General features: G+C 41.8%; 1 non-coding gene and 1 pseudogene across 1 annotated transcript; one reads left to right on the top strand and one right to left on the bottom strand.

The window, feature by feature from the left end:
* Window positions 1-255: 255 nt before the first annotated feature.
* LOC122744836 lies at window positions 256-357 on the bottom strand. The gene has a single exon (XR_006355178.1). It is a non-coding gene; the product is annotated as a U6 spliceosomal RNA (small nuclear RNA).
* Window positions 358-8,431: 8,074 nt separating this feature from the next.
* On the top strand, window positions 8,432-8,780 carry LOC122739263 (annotated as a pseudogene).
* Window positions 8,781-9,186: the final 406 nt, after the last annotated feature.

Raw genomic sequence — 9,186 nt, 5'->3', positions numbered from 1 at the left:
AATAAACAACCAAACAAATAAATGCTTATTGAATAACTAGTTGATGTTGATCTGATTATTGAGACCTAAGCAAGAGGGGCAATGCCAAGACAATGGGGATCCTGTAGCAGGGAAGGCAGAGAGATGGTCATGCTGACTGAGCCCCGGTGGATAGCTGGAGGGCAAAAGAGAAAACCTGAGGAAGGGGTTTTACTAGAGGAAATCCAAAGGATAGAACAAAAAACAACAGGGCTTGTGAGGATGATGTCATTTTTTAAAATAATGCTTCACGAATTTGCGTGTCATCCTTGCACAGGGGCCATGCTAATCTTCTCTGTATCGTTCCAATTTTAGCATATGTGCTGCCAAAGGGAACACAAGGATGAAGTCATTTTGAATGTGAAGAGTGAATTTAGGATTTCCCTAGATGGGAAAGGACATATCTAATGCTTGTTTTATAACAAAAACCTTGTGGCTACATTGATATCTCGCGGAAAAGTTATTTTCTATGTTTGATTTAAAAAATTTTTAAGTCTTCATTACATGTGGTCATGTTGAATAGTGGAAAAAGCATTAGACTTTTGGGGTCAGAAATACCTGGTTTCAATGATCCAACCATTCTGGAGAGCAATTTGGAACCATGCCCAAAAGGCTATATATAAAATTGTGCCTACTCTAGGTCTATATCCCCTTGAGATCATCAAAAGGGAGAAGGACCCACATGTACAAAAATATTTATAGCAGCTCTCTGTGGTGGCAAAGAATTGGAAATTGAGGCAATGTCCATCGGTTGGGGAATGGCTAAACAAGTTTTAATATATGAATGTAATGAAATACTATTGTACTGTAAGAAACAATGATCAGGAGGAGTTCAGAAAAACCTAGAAAGACTTACATAAATTGATGCTGAGTGACATGAACAGAACCAGGAGAACATTGTACACGGTATCAATAACAATTGTGTGATGATCAACTGTTATAGACTTAACTCTTCTCAGCAATACATGCCAAAGACTCATGATGGAAAATATACTCCACATGCAGAAAAAGAACTATGGAGTCTGAATGCAGATTGAAGCATACCATTTTCACTTTTGTTATTGGTTTGAGTTTTGTTGTTGTTTTTTTCTTTCTTGTGTTTTTTTCCTTTTGTTCTGATTCTTCTCTTACAACATGACTAATGTGGAAATATATTTAACATGATTATAATGTATAATCTATATCAGATTGCTTGCTGGCTGTGGAAAAAGGGAGGAAAGGGCAGAGGGAGAAAAATTTGGAACACAAAATGAAGAAAAATGAATATTGAAAACTACCTTTACATGTAATTGGAAAAATAAAATACTGTTTTTTAAAAAAAAGAAATAACTGGGTTCAAACTTCTCCTCTAACCTTTACTAGCTGTGTGACATGTAACTTCTCTGAACCTTCATTTCCTCATCTGTAAAAAAGAAATAATGTTGTTCAGTCACGTCTGACTCTTTATGGCCCCATTTGGAGTTTTCTTGGCAAAGATACTAGCATGGTTTCCCATGTCTTTCTCTAGCCCATTTTACAGATGGGGAAGCTGAGGCAAAGAGGGTGAAATGACTTGCCCAGAGTCACACAGCTAGGATGTGTCTAAAGCTAGATTAGAACTCAGGTCTTCCTGACTCCAAGCCCAGCACTCTATCCATTGCTGCACCTAGCTTCTCCCCACAACAAAAAGGAATAATATTAGTTGTAATAGATACCTCAGAGGGTTATGGTGAAGCTCAAATGAGGATTTATGTAAAACACTTTGGAAAGGTTATAGCAATGTAGAAATGGCAGTTGTTATTATGATTTTCATTACTATTAGTCTTCTTTCCTTCAGGTTCCTGGTTTGGGGGAGGGGAGGCACATCTGAATGGGAAAAACAAATAAATGGGCATAAAGCTCTAGGTGTTCTCTTCACCCCTTCCCCATGCCTGCAAGGCAAGGGTCCAAGAACCCACATTCCTGCCCTTGCCCACTGGCTGCCAACTGACAGCTATGATTCTTCAGCTATGAGGAAATGTCTTCTGAAAGCCCCAGGTTGGTTAATACTGGACATTCCTGTGGACCAGGAGAGATAGCACTGTTTGTTCCGATAAGGAGCAACACTTTCTCCTCCCTTTTATCTGAGCTTGTCAAGGATCCCCCAGGCCGATCATTTTGAGCATTTCCTTTTTTCTACTCTCTTTCTTCTCTTTTGGACAGCTTGACGAGGCATGGTGAATGTTAGAAATAACTTCTCCTGAAATGGTGGGGATTTCCTCTCAGATGAATACAGTCATAATACTCGGGAATGTCACATTTTATGAGCATGTCATTCATCACTTTTAGGATCAGAACTAAAAGAGGCTTTAGGGATCAGCAAATCTTGCAGATGAGGACATTGATACCCAGAGATGGCTAACTGACTTGTCCAAGGTCACCTGACTATAAGAGCCCTGGACGAAAATGGATAAAGACTAAAAAATGTATTTAAAACAGCTTCTTAGTGGCAAAGCTGTTTTCTGTTTTGTCCTCATATCCCTAGTGCTTAGTCTTTTTATCAATTGAATTAACAATTTTTGAAGTAGGAAAGAGATTAATAGTTACTTGGGAAAATATTCCACCTTATGAGCCATGATAAAGACAAAAATTAAAGCAATTTTGAGGCAGTCTCTTAAACTTATCATTTTTGGCGAACATAAATAATTAAAAGCAATGAAATTCAATGATGGTGGGGTTATGGAGAAATGGATACACTTATTCATTGCTGGTGGAATTGCAAACCTGTAGAACTTTTTGGAGAGCAAGCAGGTAGTACACAGTGAAAGTCACAAAAAGAATCGTCTTCTTTGACCCAATAATTCCATTGTTGGGACTCTACCCTAAAAGTGGAGTGGGTTTGTGAGGGAGGGAGGGTTAAGAGAGAGAGAGAGACAGAGAGATAACATGTTCAAAGATTTTCATAGTACCATTTTATATAATTACCAAAAATTAGAAATGACATGAATGCCCAACAATAGGGGAATGGTTAAATAAATTGTGTACTAGTGGAATGAATGTTATAATACAATTAAGACCAACCATAAGGAATACAAAGACATCTGAAAGGATCTTTTTTGTTGTTTGTTTGTTTTATTTATTTGTTTGTTTTTGCAGGGCAGTAAAGGTTAAGTGACTTGCCCAGGATCACACAGCTAGTGTCAAGTGTCTGAGGCTGGATTTGAACTCAGATCTTCCTGAATCCAAGGTCAGTGCTTTATCCACTGTGCCACCTAGCTGCACCCTGAAAAGATCTTTTTTAAATAAGGCAAAGCCCCCCCACCTCGCAAAAAAAGGAGAAGCAGAAGAATGGATTGCACACAAAGGCTACAAAAGGAAATGAGGGGGCAGCTAGGTGGCGCAGTGGATAGAGCACCGGCCCTGGAGTCAGGAGGACCTGAGTTCAAATCCAACATCAGACACTTGACACTTGCTGGCTGTGTGACCTTAGGCAAGTCACTTAACCCCAATTGCCTCACCAAAATAAATAAATAAAAAAGGAAATGAGAATCAGAGGAGAAATGAGTGAACTGTCCACTTTTGCGTTGGTATCACCATAACCTGAGACCATAGATTTAAAGCTGGAGGGAACCTTAGAGGCATCTAATCCAACTCTCTTTTTGTACAAATCTGGAAACTGAAGTGGTTGAACCCTTTCTGGACCATGTTAATCTCTACCTTTGCTCAAACTCCTGAGTTTATAGTTACTTATAACCCAGAGAGAAACATCACAGAAGTGATTTGCTCAAAATGTCAAATACCAAACGAAGGGGAGAACCCTAAAAATCAAAAGTTAAATATAAAATTGCTATAATGGAACCTGACAAAGCTACATTCTACTAATCCAGTACCACAACAGCTACTAACAAAACCACAAAGTTGCAGAATGTCTTGAACTCACTTGGAATGGTTCTTTCTTTTCATCTCTGAGCCCCAATTTTCTTCCTCAGTAAAATAAGATTGAAACTGGATGATCCCCAATGTCCCTTCCAGTCATCAATGTAAGATCAGATCTCATTCTATGATTATTCCTTAACTTCTCTCTGTTTCCCTTTCCTTCTCTATAAAATGGGGCAGTTGGCCTTAGGTGGCCTCTAAGGTCTTTTCTATTTATGATACAATAGAATGCAGGAACTCTTTCATTTTTACCTTTGTGTCTCTAGTGCTAAGCGTAGTGCATTACATATAGCAGGCGCTTAATAAATACTCGTTCATTTTTGATTGGAGATTGATTGATGATGATCCTACGTCACTTCACCTCTCTTGGTTTCATCTGTAAAGTGAGGGCTCGGCCACCATGATCACTATGGTCCTGGTTAGCTTTGAATCCTTTGACCCTAGGCTATATGTTACCCAGAGACAGTTCTCTAGAAGCTTTGAAAGCCAACTTGGCATGCTTCCCTAGGTCTCCGAAGTCCCAGGCTTCCTTTCATGTTACCAGAGAGCAGCCAGTGTAGGTGGGTAAAGATCAAGCTGGCTTTGTTTGCTCTTATTCAATCACCTCTCAGAGTTGCTGGTTCAGCAAGAAACAACCACAAAAATCCACTGCTAATTGGAAACAGTAAGTCGGTCAATTCCCTCCTTGTCTCTTTTAGACAAGACCAGACTCCATCGTTGTGCTCCCCCTATCCAAATCACTGGCTTTAGCTGTCTCACTCTGTGTTCCCCACCACCACCACCAAAAGCTCATCCACACATGGCTAGCTTCCTGTCCATCAACCTGCTGGTTAGATTTCCCATACAAGTACATGCTCTGTCCAACGTTCCCTTCTCGGAGACTCCCCAGATCTGTATGTCATGGAATGGCTACCCATCAGATGGAATCAGAGAAAACAAAAAGCTTGCTTGCCCACTTCCCCTCACATCTGACCTCTGCTCTCCCAATTCCCAAACAGCTGTGTGCTCTGTGTGGGGGGATGGTGAGTTGAGGGGGGAGGAGAAAGGGAAAGGACCTATGGTAATATCATCAATGTGCAGTGGAGTTGTGTAAGATTTAGAACCAGAAGGATCTGTGTTCAAATTCCAACCTTGCTGCTGACTCACTGTTTGACTTTGGGCAAATTGCTTACCTTCCCTCAGTCTAAGTCTTCCTCCTCTGTACTGGACCATCTCAAAGGTCTGTTTCAGTTCTCTATCTATGAGTCTACTCTCCCCAAACAGGAATGGGTCCTAAGCTTCTAAATACTGCATTCCCTGGGTGGGAGGAGCTTACCAGATGAATCTATAAGAGTCGTAGAATCATCAGTCTATGAGTAGAAGGGATCTAAAAGGCATCTCACCCCACCCCTTCATTTTACAGAGGAGGAAACTGAGGCCCAGGGAAGATATATGACTTCCCCAATGTAGCAGAGGTGACAGAATTGAGTTTCGAGCCCATTTCTGCCCCCTTATTACTCCAAATCCAGCATTCCTTCCATGGTTTCACATGAATAAAAGAGTTTTTTCATCAATATACCAGATCTGCACCCAAAGATAGGTGTCCCCCTCCAAGTAGACACCTTGGGAGACAACACATTTAATCCCATGGTGCTGCATGATGTACCATACAGAGCAATGAATGTAGGGCCACACAAAAAAACAGGCTCCAGTGCAGGTTCTGCTATGTGACCTTGGGTAGTCCTTTCTCCTCTGTGAATCTCATGTTCCTAGTCTGTAAAATCGGAATGATAACATGCACACCACCAATTCCATTGTGTGGTTGTAAGGAGAGTGTTTGGTAAACATCATAGCATTAAAAAAAAAAAAACCAACCTCTGGGTTGTGTTTAAAAAAAAAAAAGGAACAATGATGAGAAAGGTGATAATTACTGTTACAATAATGCTGAGCTGCCATTAGTCTAACAGATTTTGGAAATATGCCTTCAAAATGCCTCTGGAGCCAAGGGCATATTCTTCCTACATGAAGTCTGCCACGGATCTACCCCATCTTTCAATTGTTAATGTTCTTTTCTTTCTCAAAGTAGTTGATATTTCCTTATCAATGCATACCCTCTGGGATCACTCTTCCAACTCATACTGTACTAGCTGGTTAGACTCTATAGACAGCAATTACTACTGATCCCTTCAGGATTCTAAGAGTAATACAGAAGGGGTGAGATTTCTAGTGCCGTCCTTCACAAGCCCCCATCTGGTGGGCTCCCCAATAACAACCAACCAGTTGACATCAATTAGCTTTTTTTTTTTTTTTTTAGTGAGGCAATTGGGGTTAAGTGACTTGCCCAGGGTCACACAGCTAGTAAGTGTTAAGTGTCTGAGGCCGGATTTGAACTCAGGTACTCCTGACTCAAGGGCCGGTGCTCTATCCACTGCGCCAACTAGCTGCCCCCCTACATCAATTAGCTTTAACATCAGAGGACTTACTGAGAAGCTATAGCAAAAACAGTAGTTCCAAAAGAATTCCCCCCCTAAAATAAAAAAAGAGAGTATATTTTCCTCTTTCATATATATAAGGCCCCTAGGGAGAGTGGGTTCAAACTTAAAGCATAAATGCGATGAGGTATACATGTAAGGAACACTTTGGAGTTGAAGGGTACCTCATAAGACCTGGCCCCAGAAGTCTTTTTCTCCCTTCGCTGTGTCCTCACACAGTTTAATTCAGGGCAGAGCATCATGCTGGCTCATTGTTGGGCAGTGTCTTGGATGACAGGTAAATCAACTGCTGGACTAATCAGGTGGCTGATTCACAGTGTCACGGGACTCAGCTGCTTTGGCTCCTGTAGACTCTGCTATTCATTCTGGCTGCTGGAGGATGGCTAAGATTGATCCCCCAGAATTACTGATCACCTGAACACTCCAAGCACAGGATGCTCCTGCCCAAAATCAGAAAAATAAACATAAAAGAAACAAAGGGCACCATGCATTCAGGGATCCATGGTTGTCAGAGAAAAAAAAAAAAAAGGAGCCAGCTTCCCTTTTCCCTTCATAGCTCACAAGGGTCTCCCTCACTTGAAAACCTCCAAGGAGGGAGAAGCTAGATGGCGCAGTGGATAGAGCACCAGTCCTGGATTCAGGAGATCCTGAGTTCAAATCCGGCCTCAGACACTTGACACTTACTAGCTATGTGACCCTGGGCAAGTCACTTAACCCTCATTGCCCTGCAAAAAACAAAAACAAACAAACAAACAAAAAACAACGAAAAAAAGAAAACCTCCAAGGAGGAAGAAGCAGGAGAGCAGAGGTTGCCCGTTAGTATATCCACAGAGTTCTGACTCAGCAGCCAATTAAAATAGTTTTTGTCACCACTTGATATGAATTCCTGAGTCGTCACAGCCAACAGGAAGCAGAGGATATCTGCTCATGCTCTGAAGTGGTGTGGGGAAAGCCTCCCCATCTCCCATACCCCCAAACATGCCCACCCCAAGTTTCCCCCAAACCTGACTGGAATGTTGGCTGAGCATTTCCAGTGAAGAGAATGGGTGACCTAACCGGATAATTCTGCTTTGGGTCAGAAGAAAAATGATGCGAAGGGATGGTTTTAGAGAAACTTAGAAAGACTCATGAACTGATTCAGAGTAAAGTCAGCAGAAGCAGGAGAACTATGTACACAATAACAGCATTGCATAGAGAAACAACTTCCGAGGCCTACAGAACTATTTGATGCAGTGACCTGCTCGGATGCCCGGGGACTGGTGACAGAGCCGGCTACAAAGAGGTGGCGGACTCAGGGGGAAGAGTGAGACCTACAATTCTGGACATCGTCAATGCGGGAATTTGTTTTGTTTGACTGCATCGTTGTTGAAAGGGTTCTGTTTTTCTTTTTCTTTTCAATGAGGGAGGGAAAAAGTGGAATAGAGAAAAATAAATGCTTTTTAATCAAAAAAATTCAAAAACATGGTAAAATTTAAAAGACAGGTTGTCTTGTGCAGGCAGCTCCAAAAGTCATCCCCAAAAGAGCCTGAGCAATCGCAATATCATTAGAATAAATCAAATGAGGGGGTGACATGATCTCAGAGGAGCCGCAAAACTCTAAAATCTCTGATCTTTTGTGACAGCTAAGAGAGCACTGGATTTTGAGACAGAAACCCTGGATTCAGGTCCTGGGCTTTAGTCAATGGCAAACTCAATGTGAGTGAAGAATGGCAGCAGAGAAAGCTGATAAAAGGCCGTGTGAAGTGGGCTCAGAACAAGGGGGGTGATGGTCCCACAGCACCATGCCCTAGTCAAACCACACCTGGAGTACGGATTCAGTTCTAGGCACTTCATTTTTAGCATTGATAAGCTGTGGGGGGAGGGATCCAGAGGAGGATAACCATAAGGGTGAAAGGTCTCAAATTCATGTCATGTCATGACATGGTTAGCCTCAAGAAGACGGGGGAGGAAGACAGATGATAACTCTTCTCAAAACTGGAAGGATCGCCGGAAAGGCTGCAGCCAAAAGGCCGGTGGCCCAAGTGTTTCCCCTTAGGTGGCCACGAGCTCCGTACAGTAAGGAAAGGCCTTGTGCAGTGTACCATGGTTTTTGAACCCTTCCCTCAAAAGGACTGGTACAGTGTTCTGGGTGCGGAGCCATCAGCAAGCATGAAAGACCTGAAACAAAAATACCAAAAGCTCATTTTAATGAAGATGACCTAAGAACTGTGGGACCAGTAGATGCCCAAATATATCTTGAAGATATGTTGTGGAATAAAGATGATCAGTGTTTTACTCTCAGTTGCCGATGTGGTGGAAAATACTGTGTTTCCAAGGATGAAGCTGAAGAAGTTAACCTGATCTGTTGTGATACATGTTCACTAATTATAGAAATTGTTCAACACAGCTAAGATTGTTCAGTACATGGAACTGTAAAACTCTCATGTTCAGTCACGTTGGGGAGGCAGAGGCTTTGTCCGTTGGAGAAAACATCGATTTCAAGTAGAGCTGAGAAAAGAAGTGGGAGTCCTTTTGTCCATTGGAAATGCTACTGAAATGTCAACTCAAATACTGTTTTCAGAGTTTGCCAAGAAAATGTAAAATTGGCAAGCGGAGCCCACCCCCTGTATTAACAAAACACAAATCTAGTTACTTGGTGAATTCCCATCGTTAGAATTTGGGGGCCTTGTTTGTTCTCTCTTCCCCATGGGTGGAAAATGTTTTCTTCTAAGAGCACAGAAAGAAAGAAAGAAATGGAAGCAGTGGGTATCAGCGAGTCTCTTGTAGTTGGGGCTTTGCTCTGTGAATCCATCTGTACCACTGA

The sequence above is a fragment of the Dromiciops gliroides genome, chromosome 2 (genome assembly GCF_019393635.1).
Source record: "Dromiciops gliroides isolate mDroGli1 chromosome 2, mDroGli1.pri, whole genome shotgun sequence".
NCBI lineage: Eukaryota > Metazoa > Chordata > Mammalia > Microbiotheria > Microbiotheriidae > Dromiciops > Dromiciops gliroides.
The sequence above is the reverse complement of the archived record's forward strand: the minus strand, read 5'-3'. Positions and strand labels throughout refer to the sequence as shown.